Source organism: Callospermophilus lateralis, unplaced genomic scaffold (assembly GCF_048772815.1).
Source record: "Callospermophilus lateralis isolate mCalLat2 unplaced genomic scaffold, mCalLat2.hap1 Scaffold_43, whole genome shotgun sequence".
In the NCBI taxonomy this organism is placed as follows: domain Eukaryota; kingdom Metazoa; phylum Chordata; class Mammalia; order Rodentia; family Sciuridae; genus Callospermophilus; species Callospermophilus lateralis.
The window spans coordinates 13,861,108-13,885,833 of NW_027514380.1; positions in this window are offsets into that span (position 1 = coordinate 13,861,108).

Below are 24,726 nucleotides of genomic sequence, written 5' to 3' on the forward strand. Positions count from 1 at the left end.
TCAATGATGGTTTTCCAAACAAATCTACTTACTTATGAGAGTCATTTGGGTTTAATATAAGATTTTCCTTTAGCTTATAGTAAAACTTAGATAAGAAGCAGGCTATTATCAACTATTCACTGAGAGAAATATTCACTGGAGTTATATAAATTGATTAACTTCATTTACAAGACAATACAGTGAAAATAATACCATATTTTTATGTAAGGTTAAAATATAGTTTTTGTACAAAGTAAAATTATCATCCTAACCTATGTACAAGTAAGTGTTAAAAATAGCACAAATGCATATATGTGTCATTATTCTTAGTTTGTACATGAAATTGATGTGGAGAAGAGCAGAGAATGTGTGTGATAAGTACAGAAGCCCATCTGGAGTTGAGGTTCAGCGTGTTCTATGAACACGGGCAACATGCGTGTGAGTGCATGTGTAAATATACATGTTCCTTGTCTCAGAATGCATCAGAACAAAACTGTGAATTTAATTATAAGACAAAAGTAGATTTAAAAAAATATATAGTATAATAATTTTACTTAATTGTGTCTTATAATACATTTGGGAGAGGGGAAAAGTATCTATTTACATGTATGCTAAAACATTCCCAATGTTCCTTCTTTTTATGTAATGTAGTGTTTTAATTTATTTAGGAGCATTTGGATTTCTTTCCTAGATTTTAACCCAGGCAACATCCTTATGGCAATCAGCTGCAGCCTCTGTAACTTAAATAGAAGTTAAAAAAATTTAGCCTAAGAATGTTGGTAAATTTTATGCTAGTTTACTTCTCTACCTTTTATTTCCATTTTATTGGGACATGTGGATGCCATGTGGGATCTCACACTATGTAGATATGAAAGTTCCTTTCAAAACCTTAAGGACAAAATATACACATCAATTAATGTTAGTTTTCACACTTCAATTCTCAATTCAATGCTTTAACTATCAGGCTTCTTAGCACACCAGGAAAGGGATGTGCAAAAACAATGATTAGCTCTCTGGTCAAAACACTGGGCTCCAATGTTAGTTTAACAATACATTTCTAATGAATGTAATTTACCATTTATTTGGAAAATACTTTTTTTCTAACCACCAAGGATGAATCCAGGCAACATATGTTGTATAGTGTAGACATACACTCTGTTCATATAAGCATTCATTCATATACATAGGTATATATTACATTTAATTGCATAAAGACTGTAAAATCATTACTTTGCATTTCAAATTAAATTGCCAAATTCCGTATTTGATTTCTTAACTTTCCTTTTACCTTTCTAACAAAGGCAAAATAGTATTTTTGCCCTCTTAAAAGGAAAAAAAAATCTACAAAATCTTATCTTTGGATTTTCTTTTGGCTTCCAAGAAAATATAGACAAAAATATTTTACTGTTTATGGCTTACAAATGTTTACAATGACCTACATATAGATCATTAAATGATTAACCATTCTATATTTTTAATTGGTTTGTTACATTTTACCTACAGAAATTTCATCTTCCTACATTAGAAAAGTCTCCTTTATCTTACAAGTTTATTTTTAATCCCATAAATTGTACACAACATTGTACAATGAATTTCCTTTCCAATTAATTTGTCTATCCTAATCAGTCTGATAGAGCAACTCATTTAACACTACAGGCAGATGCTTAGAATATCTTTAGGGAATTTACCACTTCATTGCAGTTAAAAAGTATATTATCTGGAGGTGTAAATGGATATAAGATCCCCTTTCAAGTTTTGGACCTTGGTACTAAGATGCAGTAGGCCACACTCCCACTGTTAGACTTAATAGGATTAGTTTGGGTATTATCAAAAGAACAATTAACACCTGCTGATATGATCACAGATGGTATCAAACAGTAAGAGTAACTCAATTTTAGAGGGACACAAATCTCAGGCTTTTATATTTCGAGTGCGAGTAGAAAGCTGGCTACAAAATCCATTGACAATTTTCTCTGTAACAGTTACCAGTACAGTATTAAAACTGATAGCATATTAAACGTCTTTTCTAGATGGCTTAATTCTGAGGAGGGGGCTCCTATTTGGATAAACACTAGAACTACCTCTGGAATTCTGGTATGCTTTTTAAAATCTCTCTTAATATAGCTTTCCTTACCTGTAAAACTGAGACCTATGAGAGGACCTAGCTTCTAGAATGATTACAAGGATTAAATGAAGTAATCAAAATAAAGGGTGTGGCCCTATTCTTACACATAAATGTAAACAAATACTTAGTGTTCTGATATTTATAATGATATATTTACCAGTTTTATAGACTCTATGGGAAGCTTTATTATATGTGAATATAGAAATAATTTACATCTGATTAGGGCTAACATGTAAAATATTTGGAAATGTGAAATTCAGTAGCAAGAAAGCAAATAACCAATTTAAAAATAAGCAAATGATCTAAACAGATATTTCTCAGATAAATAGACACACATGATTAACGGGAATATGAAAACATGTTCAATATCACTAATTATTAGGAAAATATGAATTAAAACCACAATAATATATCACCTTATACCTGTTTGAAATGCAATTATAAAAAATTTCAATGACAAATGTTGCTGAGAATGTGAAGAAAAGGACATCTCATACACTTTGTGGGAGTAAAAAAAATAATAATGCAGTCATTTTGGAAAATTATTTGGACATTCCTCAAAGATCAAAAAATAAAATTTTCAAATATGTACCCTACATGTGTACGTATAGGGTATACATGTATGTGCATTTATATTATATATATATATATATATATATATATATATATATATATATATATATATATATATATTATATATGACATATATGTCTATATATATCGAAAGGAAATAAAATCAAAGGGACATCTGCAGTCCTATGTTTAGTGTAGAATTCTTCACAGTAGCCAAGATATGGAGTGATCTAAGTGTCCAACAGTGGATGAATTGATAAAGAAAATATACTACAGGTTGGAATACTCTACAACTTAAAAATGGAAAAATCCTGTCATTTTGGAGAACAGGGATAAAACTGGAAACATTATGTTGAATAAAATAAGTCAGACACTGAAAAGCAAATACTTTATTATGGCACTTATATGTGGAATTTTTAAAAGTCAATGGCAAAAACAGAGTGAAAAGTGGCACTAGACTCTGAGCAGTGGAGACTGGGTGGGGAACAGGGAGATGATGAACAAGGGCACAAAATTTCAGTTAGACGGGAAGGGTAACTTCTAGTGATCTCTTGCACGCATGGTGATGACAATTAGCAATAGTGCACACTGGAAAATTTCTTAAATAATTTTCCACAAAAATAAATTGACCAGAAACTGGGGTGGTAGCTCAGTGGTAGAGCTCTTGCCTAGTTCTAGGGTTCGATTCTTAGCACTGCATATAAACAAATCAAATAAAGGTCCATTGACAACTTAAAAAAATAAAAAAAAAGATGAGTAGATGATAAATCTATTAATTGGCTTTACTGAACATTTATGCAATGTATGGGTGGATCAAAACATCATCATGACCCCATTGATAGTCACAATTGTGTTCACAAATTAAAGATTAAAAAAGAAAAGAAAATGTTTCTGATGGATATCATTAGCCCAGTTTCTAAATATTTATAATTTGTGTTGTCTTGAAATTTCATTATGTCTTTCAGTCTGGTTTTGTTCTTTCAGTTTGTGTTTCAGGGTGATATTTTTCCTTCCATTGGTACAATATACTTCATTTATAGACTAGACTTCTTCAAATGATTGAACGGTAAATTATTACTTAAATATATTATTTTATTTTGCTAATACATTATTTTCATTGCCTTTTAATTATAGTATCTACGTCCAGTTCTTGTTTAGGTTTCTACTAGCTCTAAGCTACTAGCTTTAAGCAATGAATTTAGGATATTTGGGACTTTCCTGTGTTCTGAAACATTCAAATAGCATAGAAATTACTATTCCTTGATTTTAACGGAACTTCACACCAGCATTTGTAAGAAAAGGGTAGGTAATGGAATGGAATGAATTCTTTTTCTATTTTTTCTTTGATTGTTTGTATGCTTAATTGTGAATCACTTTTGGAAATTTTTTTTTGTTTTCAAAAACCTTAGAGGTATAGAAATACAGAAAAACAAGGAGGCCTGCAAAAAAAAGTGGAGTCTACACTTTCCATCATCATAGTATGACTTTTGATGATACAAAATTTTCTGCACAACTTGATTTCTCTCTAAGTTTTGCAAAGGAATTGTGGATGTACTTACGAGTATTGATTTGGTCCTTTAAAAAAAATTAATGAAATATTGTTTGAACAATAAGATCCAGAAATGTAGATGGGTTTAATGTTTCATTTAAAAATGAAATGATCGACTATAATAAGAAATGATCCACAAAATAAGAATACACACACACACACACACACACACACACACACACACACACACACATATATATATATATATTAGTGAAGATAGAGAAACTGGAAGCTTTGTGCCCTGTTAATGAGAGCATGAAGTGGTGAAGCCACTTTGGAAAGCAATAGTGTGGTTCCCCCAAAATCAGAGATAGAATTAATATGTGATTCAGCAATTTTACTCCTGGGTATATATTCAGAATAATTAAAAACAGGACTTTGAAGAAATATTCATGTAACCTTATTCAAAGTAGCATTATTCACAATAGCCAAGATGTAAAAGAAAACAAGTATAATTGTTGATGACTGAATGAGCAAAGTGCAGTATATAAACAGAATAGAATATTATTCAGTCTTTAAAAGTAAAGAAATTCTGACACTTACAACCTGTAGTTATTACACTTAATAAAATAAGCCAGGTACAAAATTACAAATACTCTGATTCCATTTATATAAGATGTTTGAGAATAGTCAAGTTCATAAAGGCAGAAAGTAGCACAGTGGCTGCCTGATGTTGGGAAGACAAGAACAAACTACTGTTAAATTGGTCTAAATTTTTAGTTTTGCAAAAGGAAAGAGTTCTGCAGATGTTTAGTGATAATGGTTGCACAACTATATAAATGTACCTAATGTTACTAATCCATGCACGTAAAAATGGATAAGATGCCAACTTTTATATCATACATGTTACCACAACTTTAATAAAAAGAAAAATATCATATGTGTATAAAGTGACAGTCATACCAAGAAACGCCTCTTAAGCCAGAGGCATTTGAATTCTTATTCTTGACCACTCTAAGTCTAGTGGTGCATATTTCCTCCATATCTAGTTTCTAAGAAGAATTTTCATGGCTCCTTCTGTATTATTCTTTCTCTTTACATGTGTACCAAAGAAAAGAAAAAGTTAGAAGTTGAGAAACCTAATGATTCTCCCTCCTTGACAGGTTTTCACTTCTGAGAATACTCTCCTCTGGAAATCGAAGCCCAGTTTTTCTACCAATTCTCTCTGTGCACACTTCGTTCGGTCTTCAACATGCTCACTGCAATCTGACTTTCTTTACACCTCTCATCATTCCATATTCTGAATATCTGCTCATTTTCTATTTCTTTCCAGATTGGAAGTCTCTGGAAAATAGCCAATTCTTGCTAATGCTAACGATTTTCAGGTGAAGCAAAAGGAGGGCAAAGACAGTAGGTCCATTCCCTGTCAATCATCACCAGTTCCCAGCAATGAAAATGTATGTCTGATTTTAAGAGGTAGAGTTCCTAATCAATTTGGGTAAAATGTGTTAGAAGTTCAGCTTCATGGTATGTGATGTCCCTTGATTTTCAGTATGAAATTGGCTTCTACAAATTATAATCAATGCAAATGGGGAAACCTTACAAGAAGAGATGTATTTAAATTACTGTCTCTAAAACACTGATAAAACTAATCTTTTTAATTAAATGCACATAGGACCATAGCTAATATTTGGAAAAAAAATATATTATGTTGAGTTATTATTTAATCAATAGTATTTTCCAGATAACTCGTCAATTTCTTAACAATTTAACTCTATGGTTAGGGTTTCCTTCATATTAAGAAGAAGAATACAACAGTTACTATTATGGCATTATGTAAAAATGTGGATGTGTAACTGATGTGATTCTGCAATCTTTCTAATGTTTTGAATAACCAATAAAAAATGAAAAAAAGCATGCATCAATGCCAGAATAAAATAATCTGTTTCCTGAGTTATAAATAAAGGGAAAAAAAGGGTCATGAGAAATTGACAGTTCTTAAGAATTGTAGTCATGATCTTCAATCTCTAGAAAATACTTCAAATTAAACAGTGCCATGTTTAGATAACATTTAATCTATTCCTCTAATAAATTTAGAGGTTGCACACATTAAGTTAATGGTCAAAGCATAATATAGATTAGATTAGGAATATAAACCAATCACAATCAGAACTCAACATAAATGAGCTTATAAATTCACATGAAAAATTAATTCCTGAGGGACTTCTATTTCTGAACAACAACCAAAAAATGGAATAGTAGATTTAAGAACTATCCTTTTGCTAATATAAATGAAAAAAGAAAAGAAAAGGAAAGAACAACAAAAATACCCAACAGGTAAAATATCTGAAAGCTGTTTTGAAAGACACTGGATATCAGACAGTGAGAGTTAGAGATGAGAGACTAATCCTGAGAGGAGGTCCTCACTTGAGGGAGTTCAGAGAAACTGTCACAATAACAATAAATGTAGAGACCTGCAGAAGCCACTTTCCAATATTTGGCCAAGTGCCAATCAGCACCTGGTTGTGAGGAAACTACCCAAGACATGGGATGAACTATCTGAAAGGAGTAGTAAAATAAATACCTGCCATTCATATGGGGCAGAGAATATTGCCTCTTGCCCTCTAATTCTAAAAACTCCATGCAAATCACTGAATAGAGAGAATCACAAGGGTCTTGTCTGAGTAGCAGGAATAACTAGTATTAGGCCAAAATGCTCTGGACCTACCAACTGAATCTTAAAGGCAAGTTCCCAAAATGTGAATTTACCCGAGTAACTTCAGGCAAACTGAGATTTCAAGTAACTTGAGTTTCAGATGAAACTCAAAAATTTATAGGCATAAAAGAAATTATTCACACAAAAAAAAATCATTTGCAATGTCTGGCACCCAGTGAAAGATTACCAGCAGGGAAGAGGGAAATAAAAACTATGATGAAAAGAAAAATCAGTAAACTGAAAACATCCCAGAACTGACAAAAACGTTAACTAGCAGGCCAAGTCTTTAAAAACAGTGGTTATAATTATATTTCATACACCAAAAAAGTTAAGAGATGTGGAAGGTATAAATAAATTGAACTTTCAGAGAGGAAGACTAAAATATCTGGCTGAAAAATGCAATGAGTAATGGCAGATTAGAAATTGGAAATAGAAACAAGAGAAGTGTAGTGAGCTTGAGAAGTAAATAAAATAAATCAGAAAAAAAGAAAACACTCTGAAAATCAGTAAATGCATCGCTGATCTGAGGGACAACTTTGAGTGACCCACCATGTAAAAGGAACATGAAGAGGACACTGCGAAAGCATGATAGAATCAAATTGATCCAAACTAGTTGTGAAGAGAACTTCTTGCCAGCAACTGAGAGCTGGGGTTGGAGGGAAGAAGTTGCATAGAAATTAAGATGTGGATGGCAGGAACATCTTTAATGTACTAAAAGAAAAAAAATCTAGAATTCTATAGTTAGCAGAACCATCTTTGAAAAACAAACATCTATTGAACATCTATTGCACAATGATGGATACCTAAGGTTATTCATAAAATTAATAATGGACCTGTGTCTTTATTCTGAAACACCATGAACAGACCAAGCCAAGGCACATTTCTGAGTACTTGCAATCAGGTGCAGCACAGATGTAGATTCTTGTACAATACCCAACCCAGAACACCTTTGCTGCATTAACTTGAACATGTCCTGAGGGAAGAATGATGAGGTTTTGTTCAGGCAGTCAAGATAGGACAGAGAAATACATCATCCATGGCTGTGCCAAAGATAATGCCCAATCCCTGACCACAGATTACCACTTATGTTCTGGCATCAATATATGCTTGAATAAATGCACCCTGTAAAAGCACCCATTGTGTGAGGTGCTTCCTACTGAATGTATTGGGCTCCTTTCAGAGCAGACAGCTTCGCAACAATCAATCAAAGCAGAAGGACAAAGTATCTGGCCACTCTTTCACATGTGAATACTGGGCTCTACTTGGCTATGCCCCAGCCCTTCCTGCATAAAACTGTCTACGTTCTGTACCAATAGAGTCAGAAAGCACTCAGTAGTCTGTCCCCAGTTCAACAAGCATTTCAGCAAGATGGCCAAATGTGTCTTCATTATGGCTTGTGGACCAATTCCAAGCAGATACATTCAGATACCTGTGATGGATTCCAGAGCCTTTGGAAAACATGAATGGGTAAAGAAAGCTGACTGTAGAAAATCCTCTCACATGCACAGACCAAGAGAGCTAATCTTGGTGCTTCCATTGCAACTAATTTGAAGGCATTGGTGTCAATATCCTACTTACTTTCTAAACTGTTACTATTTTCCCTGAACTTTTTATATTTTGTTCAAGTCAGGGTGATAATCACAAGGTTCATCCATTACAAGAAATTGTTTGATATAGCTCTGAAGTCTTTCTTTTTTAATAATACAATGGTTTTTATAATATTAACAATTATACAAACATCCCAATCAATACTAGAACGTTGTCATCCTTCTTTAAAAAGGCACAAAACAAACACTAGACCCATCAGCAGTTATTCACTTGCCCCCAATTTCCTTAGCTCTAGAAAACTACAATTCTTTTATTTTTCAAAAGATTTGTCTGATATTGCAATTTCACAGAAGAAAATCATATTGTATTATCTTTGTGATGGGTTGCTTTCATTTAGCATATTATTTTCAAGTTTAATCCATTTTATAGGAATTACCAGTACCTCAAAATTGTTATGGTTCAATAATTTTCATTGTATGAATATACCATATTTTATTTATTCATTTTTTCATGTAGTGGACATTTGTTTTGTTTTCAGCTTTTAACCTTAGTAAATATTGTTGCTATAAACATTAATGCACAATTCACATGTAAAGAAAATAAAAGGGGGCAAAAGTACCAGTTTATGGGGAGCTTATTATGTTGAAAATATTTCATTCAAACTAGTTCAAACTGCATCACCAAGGTGAGCACTGTGTGTTTGTGTATGTGAGAGGGGTTGCTGCACACAAGTCTGCCCCCATTCAGGGTTCTCATGTACATGTGAAAATGATCATCTACATAAAAGTAGACATATGTTTTTTATTGTGAATATCCCTAGGAATTAGATATATGAATCATGAGATAGCTCTGTATTAATACTTCTGAAGAATTTACAGATAGTTTTACAAAGTGGTAGCACCATTTTATATTCCCATAAGTGTATATGAGGATTCAGGTTTTTCTAAAACCATTCCAAAAATTGTGATTATCTGTCATTTCAATGAAAGGTATCATAATTGTGGTAAAATGGTATCTTATTGTGGTTTTGATTTTTTTCATTTCATTGATAGCTAATGTTGAGCATGTTTTTGTTTTGTTTTGTTTTACTTCTATGTTTATTTTTTGGTCCCAAGGATTGAACCCAGGGGTCTTTAATCACTGAACCACATGCTCAGCCTATTTAGTCAGGGTCTTGTTAAGTTGCTCAAGGTCTCACTAAGTTGCTGTCCAGATTTAGGCTTTCAATCCTCCTGCCTCAGTCTTCTGTAGGTGTGCACCACTGCAATCAGCTCAGCATGTTTTCATATGGTTCTTGGCATTAATGCATTTTAAAACATTTTTTTTCTTAGATTATTTGCCCATTTGTTATTTGTCTTATTATTGAGTTTTAAGGATCCTATGCATATTTTTATTTCAGTCCTCTGTCAGATATATGATTTGCAAAATTATTCCAATCTACAGTTATCTATTGACAATATCCTTTGAAGTCAAAATGCTAATTTTGGTATCATACAACTTAATTATGTTTTTTTTGACACACGCTTTTTGTGTCCTATGTAAGAAGACATCACCTAATACAAGTACACAAAATTTACTAGTTTTTTTCTAAGAGTTTTATATCTTTAACTCTTACATTTTGTTCTTTGATGATTTTGAATTCATTATTGTATATGGAGTTACTTTGGTGAGGACAAATCATGTCTCAAGAGTCACCATTAAGTGAACGTTAGGAGTATAGCTTTGAGGCTTACCCATTGGTGCTCTGAATGTTGGAATAGCCAGTGTTCTCTCATGTGTTTCCAGTTCACATGACCATCCTGGAAATGTGACCTGTACCATTGTCCCTTCCCTGTCAACACTATAGAAACTACTAGGCTTTTGCCTGAGCTCCAACCAGAACATGGTTTTGCTGGGTTCACTACAAACCCTACTTTTGTCTATCATTCATGTGTAATAATAAGAGACATGGTTCACACACTCTGTAGTTTTTGTTGGATCCCCTTCAAATGCCAGGACCCTTATTTACTATACCATACACAGTTAATTCACACAGGTAAAAGCTGGACTTGATAATTTGATATACGCTGATCGCCACTAATGTGACAAAATTTTCTCAACTTTTGCACTTTTTCTTTTTTTTTTTTTTTTTTTTGGTTATAACAAACTTTGACTCATCCAGTGAATGATCATGGAAGGACAGAAATGCAAGAACTAAGATTTAAATCACTTTCTGCAGTGATATTTCCTTGAATATTAGATTCTATGACATCTTTCTAGAAATTACAATGTGTTCTTTATAATTAATCTTGGGAAGATTTTTTACTATACCATTAAACAAAGGATTATTAAGATGAGAGCTCAAAGAATAGATGCAATTAAAGGAAGAACATGAGCTGTGTCCAGTCTACATTACTGCACACACAGCACATGATAAACTAAACACATAGGTTGCTTTTATAAAGTCATGACAAAATATTCCTGCAAAAATAAGCTAACATGGCCATTAGAAGCACATAACATGTTATGGTCATTATCTGTCAAAATCTCAAATTTCCTATTTATTTAAAATTGTGTTAATAGATGTAAGAAGATGGGGAGGAAAATACCAGGAAATGAAACAGTTTGAAAAATTATTTTTACATATTTTTTTCTCGTTAACTTGTGAATGAATGAGGCAGATTCTAAGGAAAACAAAATGAAATGAAATCAAACAACCAAAATGAAAATTTTCCTTTACTATTATTCAGCTCTTGAGAGTGGAAAGAATTGTTTTATAACATTTAAATTACCAGTTTGAAAGTAAAAACAAGAAAGAACATAAAACATTTTATCCCACTGGATGATATTATAGATTCATACAATTAATTATTTCATGAAAGTAATTTGAACATAAAAACTCAAACCAGTAAATTCTCAACAAGTAGAAATAAAAGAGAGAAAACTCATTAACTAATTGTAAAACTAAACTCAGATTGTTGAAATTAATATCATAAGCAAATCCAAAGTCTTAAGTTACCCTCTAGTGCAAATATAAAGCAAAAACAATATTATATACTATAGTATACTGACTTCAAAAACAAGATTCAAGGTGTCACTTGTCAAAACAGCACTTATTAGTATTTATGTTGCAAAGAACAACCATCTATAAAACAGTATATCATACAGTATTATTACAAAAAGTATATCAATTTGTCTTCAATTTTCATGTTAAGCAGGAATTACTAACCATTCTAGAGAAAATGATTCAAAAGTATTTTCCTTGACAATTTTACCATGACATATCTCTATAAAGATTATTAGATTATTAAACATTAACAGCAAAGTGTCAGATTTAATGGCTACTATTTAAAAAACATTTCCTTCAAATGTATCCATGGTCCTCACTTAATTATCTGTCTAATATTATGGGAAAGGGATACCTGTGGTATAATACTTCTGACGAGATTACTTACTTCCAAGTGTAGATTTGGGCCTAATTATAATTTCCTATAGGGCTCATCACACTATGGCTTACTTGCATCTGTGCACACACAGATACATGTCCTGAGACCTTGATGTATGTCATATTTGTAAAAACTTTAAAAGGACTTTATTTTTGACATATTTTAAGTTGAAATGCTACTTATCAGCTCTATTATTTCCCTTATAAAAAATAAAAATACTATCTATTAAAAAGAAAGCACAAGTACTGCATGCCCGTAATCCCAGTTACTCACGAGGCTAAGGAAGGAGGATCTTGAATTTCAGGTCAGCCTTAGCAACTTAGCAAGACCCTGACTTAAAATTAAAAGGGAAAAAAAAAGAAGTGAGGATGTAGCTCAGTGTTAAAACCATCCTGAGTTGAATCCCATTTATCACAGAAAACAGAACAAAATGAAAAACACAGAGACTTCTTTATTCTCAACTGTCAGATTTCCAACTTAACCCATCAGAATGATTTGCAAAGATTTTCATTAAACATTTACAGAAATTTCTTTAACCTGGAATCATAGATCCAGCATGTTTTTTTATGCCAAGTAATAGCAGCATCACGTCCCAATAAGAGACAAGGGTGTGAAGCCCTTTGCTTTGGTAAAGGGCATACTTGTTTACTCTGAACAGGTGATAGAGAAACTTACTAAAATTCACTCACAGATTTGAGTGATTATTCCTGAAGTGTGGGCATGCATCACCATCACCACCTGGGAGCTTGTTAAAGATTCATTTTTTTTTTGAGGCGGGATCTCCTTAGTGAAATCCTGGGTTCCAGTAATCCTCCTGCCTCAACTACCACAGTGGCCTGGGTATCAGGCTCCTACCTGCATGGGGTGCTGGAATCAAAGATGCAGATTCTCAAATACCACCAGGAAATTCCTTAGTCAGAAGGGGTGCAGTCCAGCAATCTGTGGTTTAAGAAGCCCTACAGGTGAGTCTGAAGCAGATTTAAGAACCACTGCTTTAGCTTTAGATTTTTTTTTTTGAAAAGGAAAATAAGAACCACTGCTTTAAAGCAACATCAGGGACAACAGGATAATACTAAACTGTGCTGGAAATCCTGATTCAGAAGTAAACTTCGAAGTCATGATCTAGCCTGGAAATCTTGGTCCAGATTTCTTAGAAGGTTGATATTTGGTAGGATTCTTCTCTTACTTTTCTATTTATAAAATGGGAGAAATGCCATATCTGTTTTGAAGAGTGATTTCAGGTATAAAAATAATATGTACAACAGGTACTGGTGTTATGTGCCTGTAATCCCTGCTACTTTGGAGGCTAATGCAGGAATATCTCAAGTCTGGGCACCTGTGTCAAACTGAAAAAAAAGTCCAGAAACATAACTTGAGAGAGATCTTGCCTACCATCCACAAGGTTCTGGGTTCAACACACAGTATTGCAGAAATTTTACATATATATGTAACTTAGTATGGTGTCATTCAATGAAAGCTGTTATAAATGGTAGCTACTATTAAGCTGGTATCTGGTTAAGAAAATGAATATATTCTACCATTAGGTCCAGTTAGTCAACTTATCCTGAGGTTCAAATCAGGTTCTCAACTCTTATTTTCTTTCTTGCACCTGTGTTCAAATATCAGTTGTGGAAATTCTGTTTAATACACAAAAGTGGAAGGTGGAAGGTTTCCATCCAGGAAAACCATGGGCCTGGCAAGTGATTGATTTATTGAATAATGTAGTTTCCCCATGTTATTTCTCCTTAAGATAGTACATCACAGACTCGTATAGGAATTAAAAATATATATACCTGATTTGATAAAAATATTAACAAAAACAAATATCTACTGTTAGAGTCTGTAAACAAGTCTGGATGGTGCCTGGCAAAATGGCCAGAGGGAGTAATTTGTGAAGTAACTCCACCGAGTCATTAAGTGTGGAGATTCCTTATTGGTTGACTGGTGTATCTAGATTATGCTAATTAAGATAAGCTGTGTGGAATGTATAAATACCGCTCCTGTCCTACAATAAACGGCTCCCACTCCTGCTGTATCAATCTACGCAAGTTGTTCGTCACCCCCGGGTTAGTTAGCTTCAGCTGAACTGCGGCAATCTACTACATGACCTTAGGTCAAAATAGTTGAGGTATGTCTGTTTTGGTGGCTTAGAAAAAGACATTTAAAAAACAGAACTAAATTAAAACTAAGTCAATTGTTTGTGGGAGGGTGGGTATGTTTAGGAAGTCTGAGCATTTAGGAGAAAACTCTTGTAAGGGTAAATATTTAGTTTTAAGGCCACCATAACACCCAGAATGTCTTTCCATCTTTCCATATCCCTTTAGCCCACCTGTCTTTGACTGTCGTTCACTCCCCTGGATATTCTACTCTTTTCACAAGACTGAAGCACATCCCTTTCTCCCCTTGAATTTCGTTAAGTCACACTGCGGGCTGTTAAAATCTCCCTCGAACTCCCTGGACAGAGTGTGGTGACCTGGAGCTGGAGTTTTGCAAAGGAGCTGTCATGATCTGTTGACTCAATGACACCTTAATGACACCTGAAGGCTCACAACAGAGGCCGCCTCTGCTTGCTGCTGCTCCTGTCTGGTCCATGGAGGATGCAGGCGCATTTTAAGAAGCACCCAAATCAGCCATTAAGGTCACTTTTATTAGTGGCTTCTGTTTACAAAACAGGGCTCTGGGGATGCGTGATATAGGGCAGCAAAACCCTGACAGCTCAGGAGAGAGTCACACTTACTGTTAAGGACCAGCCAAATCTTGTTATCCAAAAGAGAAAGGAAAATAACATTGCCATGTTCTGACTTTTACAGACTCATGTATCCTCTTAGGTGAAAGCTTTAAGAACAGTGGTTCCTACCCGGAGCCTTATTTTCTCCACTCCAGCAGTCACTAGTTTCAAAGTAAATCAGTTCTCCATCTATTTTGGTAATGAACTAAGATTAGGTCCTTTGGAAATGTCACATTTGGTTTGCGGATAAAAAGTCATCAGAGCAGAGGAATAACTCAAAAGCATTTAATAGGCTGGTTATGCAAACATTGGTAATGAAAGGCAAACAATCTTAAATTCAATAGGGAGCACCCCTATATCAGCCGAGACCCATGTGGGACATTTTGCCTATGCATTCTTCTACTCTAGACAGCTTTATAAGGGGGTAAACAAAGCAGGGCCTTCTGCTACTGGGTGCTGATGGACTGGTTCCAAACTTGAATCCTCAACCTTCATTGCTCACTGTTATTGGGGATTAAAGCACATTCAACCTTTCTAATTCTACCTGAAATTTTACTTGCCTAATTGTGGTCAAAGCATCTCTGTAACCATTAGAAAAGTAGGCCTGTATTTTTTTTTTCAAATTTTCTTCACCATTCTCCATTTGTCATAGTAATTCCACTGTTTTAATAAATTCAGAAAACAATTATTTTGTACTTGAATAGAGCAAATCCTTACAAAGGTTATTGATACTGACATATTTGGGAGGTGGTAAAAAGCACCTGAACTAATAACCTTCACAGAAAAATGAAATTTTATTAAGTCAGAATAAAAACAGAATTTTAAATAACATGTAAGATAGGCATGGTTGTTTTTGGTACAGATAGGTCATTGAGCTCAACAATGGCATTGAAGAAATTGATTGCTGGCCAGTCATTAATATTTAATTAACTCATTGGTAAGTTAATGAAAATACTTTTTATTCGGTTTACTTTGCATTATGCTTTTGAAAGTTTGCTTCTTTTAATTGAAGATCATCCAGTCTCATTCATGCATGAAAAGTGTTTTTGGTATCCTCTTGGAACAAACCTTAGTCCCAATTTGTTGAAGAGGATTTTCTTTGCTGGTGCTTTTTTTTTTCTTTTCTTTTTTTTTTATTTTTTAGTTATCGGTGGACACAACATCCTTGTTTGTATGTGGTGCTGAGGATCGAACCCGGACCACACGCATGCCAGGCGATCGCGCCACCGCCTGAGCCACATCCCCAGCCCCCGCTGGTTCTTATATATACAAATTATGCTTTTTATCACTCATTTCTCTGTACTTGGATTGTTCTTGTCCTTTTTTAAAAATTACAATCTGTTTTCAAAATGTAATTTTTACTAAGCTGTATGTGTGACCCTCTTGATAATCTAAAATGATTTATTTAATATATTAAGGAGGGCCTAACAAGGTGTGGTGAAGCTTAATTGAGAGAACATTTGAAGAAACAAATGTATATAGGAATAGATGGGGAAAATGGTAGAATACCATTACTAGCTGGGATTCAAACCTGGAACTTCTCTTATAGCATAAAAACCTGAAAATTAACTTGCAACTTCTCATGCTATAGTGTAAATAATAGTAGATAATATGTCAAAGATTGACCTTTCAGGAAATTAAATAATGAGTAATTCTTGGGTGGATTTGTTGAACAATTTTGCAGGATAGCAATGATGAGACACACCTCTGTCATTTTACCTAATTTCCTATTAAGGTCAGTTTTCACACCACCTCCTCTCTGAGGTCCTTGGCATCTCCCAGCCAGAAGTCCTCTTTCTAGTCAAGGAGTGCTGGTAGTCCATGTTAGATGTTCTCTATAAATTTGGTGGATGAATAATTGTATTCTGGCACTCTAGGGGCATATCATTCCTTGAACAGAGATGGCTAATTAAGAACATAATTAAATTGTAAATTATAGCTAGAGAAATTACATTGTAGAAGTGAGATAAATTAGAATTCATCATGGTGCACTTACCAGGTATATGGTCTTCAAAGGTGTAAATATGCTGTGAGAAATAATTGATTTCTAAAGTACTGTAATTTTTAACTTCTTTTTCTGTTTTGTCTTTTTGCCCTTTTTCTTGCCTCTGCACCATGGAAACATTCTTTCTGCAATATTCCTCTGTATTCTACTTTTCTTAAGCAAAAATAAAGGAATCATCTTTGTTAAGTTCCATTTTGACCAGTTTTCTTCCCCTGTTGAAGCTTATGATGGCAGTCTCCAGTCATGTTAAAGCACAGGTTTTTATGGCTATCAATAAAGTTTCTAGAAGTCTTGTGATTTTTCTATCCTGTTTTTATTATATTTAAATATACATATTTTTAAAATTTTAAATTGACTAATAACATTATATCATGTAAGACATGATTGTTGGAGTACTTGAAATCTAGCTAATTAACAAATGCATACTTCATAGTGTTTTTGCTCTAAAAGTATGTAACATCCATTCTCTTTATATTTTGCAAGAATGCAATATATTATCTTCTCACATTGCTGTACAGTAGGTCTCTTGAAATTTATTCTTCCTACCTAACAGACATTACATATGCCTTGACTTCTACCCCCCATTTCCTCAACTCTGCATTGACACCAACCCTCTGGTGGCTACATTTCTATTCTCTTCTGATAAGGAGTCAGTGTTTAGATTCCGTACAGAAGTAAGGTCATGTGATGTTTGTCTGCCTAAGTCTGGTCTATTTCTTTTAACATAGTGACCTCCAGGTCCATCCTTGTTGTCTCAAATGGTAGGATTTCATTTATTTTTGTGGCCAAATAGTATTTTATTGTGTATACACACTGTATTTTCTTTATCAATCCATCTGTTGATGGACACTTAGGCTGATTCCATATCTTGGTGATTGTGGAAAATGCTACTGTGAACAGAGGAGTGCAGATGTCTCCTTAACATACTGATGGCACTGCTATTAATGAAATCATATCGAGTAAGGAGATAGGTGGATCACATAGTTATCATCATTTTACTATTTTGGAGAAAAAAATATAGGTTGTTTTTCATATTGGTTGCATAAATTTATATTCCCATTATTAGTCTAGAAGGATTCACTTTCTCCACCTTCTCACCATCACTTGTTATCTTTTGTGTTTTTAGATAATGGGCATTTTAACTGGCATGAGGTGATATATCTCACTGTGGTTATGATTTGCATTCCACTAATGCTCTGATGATTAGTGATGTTGAACATATTTTCATACAACAGTTTTCCATTAGCATCTCCCTTTTGAGAAATATCAGATCTTTAGCTCATTTTTTAATGAGCACACATTAATTATACATATTAATGAGATTCAGCCTGATATTCTCATACATGCATACAACAAACACTGATCCAATTTAGGCTTCCTTTCTCCATGTCTACCCTTCCCAATAATTGCTACTCATTGTTCTACTTTCTGGTTGACATTTATTAATTTACACATATGAGAATGAACATGTGATACTCATCTTTCTGTCTGGTTTATTTCACTCACTTAACCTAATGTCATCCAATTCTGTTCATTGTACAGTAAATGGCAGGATTTCATCTTCTTTAGGGGTAAATAATACTCCATTGTATATGTAAACCACATTTTATTTATCCATTCATCTGCTGATGGCATCTAGGGATGCAGTAGCTTAGATGTGGTGAATAGTGTCACAGTAAACATGATCATGCAGGTATCTGATTTGCTGACTTTATTTGCTTTGGATATATACCCAGAGTGGCATGGTTGGATCATATGGCAAATCTAATTTTTTTGTATTTTATTAATTTTTTGACAGGATTTCAATGTGTTTCATAAACTGGGCTTGAACTTGAGCTCCTCTAGCCTCAGACACCAGTAGCTGGGACTGTAGGTACATGCCACCATGCTTGCCTATTTTTAGTTCTCTGAGGAATTTCAATTCCTCATAATGTTTATACTAATTGGCATCCCTACTGACAGTGTACAACAGTTTCTTTTTCTCAACAATTCCTTCTTCCATTTTCCTGATAGCTAATTATATTGAGCGATTTTTAAAATGTATTTGTTGACCATTTTTATTTATCCTTTTGAGAAGTGCACATAACATTTGCCCATTTCTTAGTTGGATTACTTGTTAAGTTTTTTTCAATTCCTTATACATTGTGGATAATAACCACTGTCAGGTGAATAGTTGACAACTCTTTTCTCCCGTTCTATAGATAGTCTTCACTCTGTTCATTATTCCTTTTGATATGTAGCAGCTTTTTAGTTTGATATAATCATACTTGTCAGAATTTGCTTTTGTTTGTTGTGCATTTGGAGGCCTCGCCAGAAAATCATTGCTTTTACCAATGTTCTGAAGGGTCATATTTATATTTTCTTCTAGTATCTTAGGAGTTTTAAATCTTATATTAATGTCTTTGACCCATATTGATGGATTTTTTTTAATAGGGTGAGATAATGGGTGTCAAGTTTCAATCCTTATTTATTGAAGAAGCTGCTTTTCTTCCCCTATATGTTGTTTTTGCCTTTACTGAAAATCAGTTGGTCGAAGATGTAGGTTTATTTCTAAAAACTCTGTATTGTTTTATTGGTCTGTGCATATCTTTTTATATCAATACCAGGCTCTCTTAGTTACTATCCCTGTGTAATAAGTCTTCAAATCTGGTATTGCGATGCCTTCAACTTTGTTCATTTTGCTCAAGGTACCTTTTTCTATTTAGAAATCATTTAATTTTAGGGTTTTTTTTAGGTTTATAAAGAATATCTTGGCATTTTGATGGGCATTGCCTTAGACTTGTAGATTGCTTTGGGTAGTGTGCAAATTTTGGCAATATTAATTCTTCCAGGCCTTCAACATGAGATGTATTTTTCATCTTTTTATATCTTCTTCAATTTTTTTCCATCAGTATTTTGTAATTTTCATTGGAGAGTTCATTGGAGAGTTCTCACTTCCTTTGCTGTGTATGTTCTGAGTATTTTATTACATTCTGTAATTATTATGAATGGGGAATACTTTATGATTTTTTTCCTGGCAGTTTTATTATTGGCTATAAAAAGTTAATGATTTTTGCACGTTAATTTTGTATCTCACTATTTTACTGAATTTTTTGGTCAGTGCCTACAATCATTTGGTGAATTAGTTTTTTTTTTTAATGCATAAAATCCTATCATTTGTAAACACCAATACTTTACTTTCTCCATTCCTATGTGCATTATTTCTCTTTAATGTTAATTTCCCTGGAAAAAAAAACTTCTACCATTATTTTGAATAAGAGAGTTGAGAGTTCAGACCTTGGTTTTGTTTCTGGTCTCAGAGGAAACACTTTGAGCTTTTCTCCATTAGTATGCTATTGGGGCTGTTGTTTTGTCATGTGTATTTTTGTTTGTGTTGAGTTTTGGTCCTTCCATATGTGATTTGTTCAAGGCTTTTTTCATGAAGAGATGTTGAATTTTATCAAATGCCTTCTTCATGTATGAAGAGATGTTCATATGATTTTATCATTCTTCATTTTCTTGATGTGTTCTATTGTAATTATTGATTGAAATATGTGGGGTCATTTTTGCATCTTTTATAATGGAATCAAATTCAACATGTGTTTTCTGGGGAGGGGTGACCAGGGGTTGAACTCAGGGACACTCAATCACTGAGCCACATCTCCAGTCCTATTTTGTATTTTATTTAGAAATAGGGTCTCACTGAGTTGCTTAGAGCCTTGCTGAGTGGATGAGGCTGGTTCTGAACTGGCAATCCTCCTTTCTCAGCCTCCCTAGCCTCTGGGATTACAGGCGTGCACCACTGTATCTAATGAGAGTTTTCATGGGATATTGAATTTGATTTTCTATTATTTTGGTAAGAATTTTTGCATCTATATTCCCTAGAAATTTGGTCTTTAGCATTATGCATTCTTGCATTCTTTTCTGCTGTTGATAACAGGATAATGCAGACCTCATAGGATGAGTTTCTAAGAGTTCATTCACTTACAATTCTGTTGCACAGTTTGAAAAGATTTGGAATTGGTTCTTAAAAGTTGGGTAAAATTCAGTAGTTGGTAAAATTAATTTGGTCCTAAATTCTTCATTGTTAGAGGACTAATTTATAACTGATTTATTCTTATTACTTGTCATTGGTCTATTCAATTCTTTTACATCATCATTGTTTGATTTTGGTAAATAATATGTGTCCAGAAATTTGTTAATTTCTTTATATTTTCCAATTTGTTGGGATATATTTTTTTCACAATAACTTCTAATGATCCTTTGTGTTTCTGTAGTATCAATTGTAACTACTTTTTCATTTATGATTTTATTCATTTGGATCTTTTGTTTTTGATTATCACATCTAAAAGTTTGTCATTTTTGCTTATAATTTCAAAGAACCAACTCTTTGTTTCATTAATTTGTTTTATTTTTATTTGTATTTTATTTCTGCTCACACTTTTTTTAAATTTTTAGTAACTTAAGTTCTACAAATGTAACATTAGCTATTTATTTGAGATCTTTCTAGTTTTATATTATTACTTTTTAATAGGAACACATTGCTGAAAATTTCCCTCTTGGTATTGATTTTGATATCTCCCAGTATATTTCCATTTTATTTGTTTTAATGAATCTTTAAATTTGCCTTTAACTTTCTCAGTGTACCAATATTTATACAAAAGTGTATAGTGTTCATGCTTCTATATAATTCCCAAATTGTTTTGTTTTCAACTTCTAGTTTTCTTCCATTGTGATCAGAAAAAATGTTTGAATTTTGTAAAACGTAAGACTTTGTTTATGGCCTAGTACCTGCTTTTTTCCTAGAGAAAATTCTGTGAACTGATTTTAAAAAAAATAATGTATTTGACAGCTCTTGTGTGAAATATTCTATAAATTACTATTGTGTCCATTTGATCTTACGATATAGGTTAACTGTGATGTTTTTGTTTGTTTATTTTTTTGTTATTGTTGTTCTGGATGATCTGTCCATTCATGGAAATGTGCTGTACAAATTTCACACTATTATTGTTTGGGATCTCTCTCTTCCTTTATATCTAATAGTATTCGTTTCATGAAATTGTTTCTTTGGATTTAGGTGCATATACATTTAAAATTGTTATATATTCTTGCTGAATCTGTCTCTTGGTGATTATCTAGTGACCTTCTTTGTCTTCTTCCAGTTTTTGTCTTAAAGTTGGATTTGTCAGGTGTTTGTACAGCTATTCTTGCTTGCATTCACTTTCCATTGTTTGAAATATCATTTCCATACTCTCACATTGAGTCTATGTGTGTCTCCACTGCCAAAGTGAGTTTATTGTTGGCAGAATAAAGTTGCATCTTACTTATTCTATTCATTCAGTCCATCTCTACCTTTTATTTGGAGAATTTATTCTGTGTCCATTGAGAGTTATTATTGATCAGTAAAGACTCCTGACATTTTTTTCTTCTGGTTGTTTTTAATGTTCATTGGCCTTTCCATTTTTTTCTTGTGCGTCATGATGGTTTGATGGTTTACTCTATCAGGTATGTTTCTTTTCTATTTCTCTCTTGTGTCTACTTTTCTAATGAGATTTCTACTTTCACATGTTTGCATGATGACAATTATCTTTTTTTTTCCTGGTAGTGGAATTCTTTTAAGCATCTTTTGTAAGATTGTTATGGGTTACATTAATTTGCTGTTTTTGCCTGTCTTGGAAAGGATTGTTTTTTCATTAATTTCTGAAGTTAGCTTCACTAAGTATAATAATTCTTGTTGCAGTTCCTTTTTTTTGACATAAAATATATCATTGCAGTCCCTCTTGACCTGTAGGGTTTCTGCTGAGAAATCTTCTGTTAGTCTAATAAGGATACCCTTAAATGTGATCTGGTTGTTCGCTCTTGAAAAGTTCAGAATTCTTTCTTCTTCTTGTAACTGGACAGTTTGACTATACTATGGAATGATGAAGAGTTTTTTCTTGTCTATTGCAGATCCTAAATGCGTCCTGTATACATGGATATTCACACTTTTCCCAATTTCACAGAAGTTTCTTGCTATTATTTCATTGAATACATTTTATGTGCCTTTATTTTATTCTCATCACCTTCATATATTCCAAAAATATTGATATGTAATCATTTTAGTGGAATCAGAAAGAACTTGAATGTCTTCTTTGTTTTCTTTTATTTTTTTCTTATTTTCTTTTTTTACACTTAAATTTTAATTTATTTTTGTCTGATTAGGATGTTTCAAAAGATTTGTTTTCAAATGCAGACATTGTTTCTACCACATGAGCCACTATGTTGTTTAGAGCTCATTTCAAATCAGACTGTTTGCTGTTTTGCTATTGAATTATTTCAGATCCTTATGCACTTTGGATCTTAACCCATTGTCAGATGTATATTCTGCTCTTCTGAAAGTGACCATTATACTACTGATCTTTCTATTGATGTACAAAATATATACATATTTTTTTAATTCTGTGTGATCCTAACTATTTTTTGCTTTTGGTTCTGTGCTCAACTCTTAGTTGAGTTTGGTCAAACTTTTTTTTTTTTGCTTATTTTCTCAACTTCTCTCAAGTAACTAAAAATGTAATTCTTTCTTGAGTTAGTTTGGAATTGAATAATTTTTCTTCTTAAATTTCATTTTCTTATTTTTCATATTTCCAAATATGTGTGAAAATACAAAATAAGAGGTAGAATGACACAGTTTAAAACTTTTCTCTTTGGGTTGGTCATGGTGGCACATGCCTGTAATTCAAAAGACTTGGGAGTCTGTGCATGAGGATTGCAAGTTTGAGTTCAGCCTTAGAAAATTAGTGAGTCCCTGTCTCAAAATAAAAGACAGGTTGAAGATATTAGAGTACCCATTGGTTCAATCCATAGTACCACAAAAGAAAAGGAAAAAACAAATTTTCTCTTGAATTTTTAGTAGAAGTATGAAGTATAGTTCATGAAAAAATCTCTAATAACTTTTTTATGAAAATCCTGGAAAACAGTCCTTAGAGATGGCTGAAGTCTGTGATCTTTAGTTGGATGTCACTGTTTGAATTAAAATTAAATGAAATAGAAAATGTATTTAATCAATTACTTTAGCCATCTCTTAAGTGCTCCACCACATGTGGTTACCGTACTGAATGGTACAAATATAGAACATTTTCATACGCCTAGAAAAATCAGTTGGAGAGCGCTTACCCAAAGAATGCGGTGACTACTCACAACAAATATACAAACTAGTGACCTCACTTTTATTTTTAGATAAAGTGTTTCCTACTTTTTACAGAACTTTAGTTACCTGAGTCCACTCGGGATTGGTGCTACTAATGGGCTTATTAAATGACTTGCAGGAGACAGAAACCAGTGAAATCTTCAAGTGTGCAGATGAAACTTAGCTCTTCTGGGAGTGAAAGTGCCAAATTGAAAAACTGTGCCTGAAGGCTTTATGAGGGGCAGACATGCATCCAATGAGTGTCTCTCTAAGCAAGTACATTGTGCTAAAGTTAGGTGGAAATGATTTTGCCTTACAGTATAATGAATTCTGCTTTTCTGGTTAGCAACTGATGGCATAATATCAGGTCATTATGTAGTATTCCTTAAAATACAAAAGTTTCTTTAGGCTCAAATTAACAAAAATGATTTTTGGTGAATTAATGATGGAGAAAATATTTCCAACTTATGTATGCTATTTAATAAGCATATGTATCTGCAAAAAGAAAACTTCACAGAGGTGGTATTTTATTTTTTAATAGATTAATTATAATTTTTCAAGAAGAAATGGAGTAAAAAAGACATTGATTTGCAAAGTAATCAACATATTCTAAACACAAAAGAATAAACAAATATGTTTATTGAGGAAAAAAAATAGTTATGTGTGATAGAAGCCAAAGGGAATGACATGATTTAATTTTATAAATAAGTGCTTAATCTCAAATACGAATAATTTTATAAATAAGTACTTAATCTCAAATTTCAATGGAACTTAATGTTATCATGGAGAATTCTGATACTAAAGTTCTTTTGCATTTTTATGTAAGTCTATATTCTCTCCAGAAATTATGAACCTTTTAGGTCCTTCTTCCTCATTGTAAGAAAAATATATATGATTGTGGGGGACTAGCTGATTCTTATATTTATTATAAATAAGAATTATTATAAATGTCTGGATAACATGCATATCCAAGAGATGAAGAGATTCATTA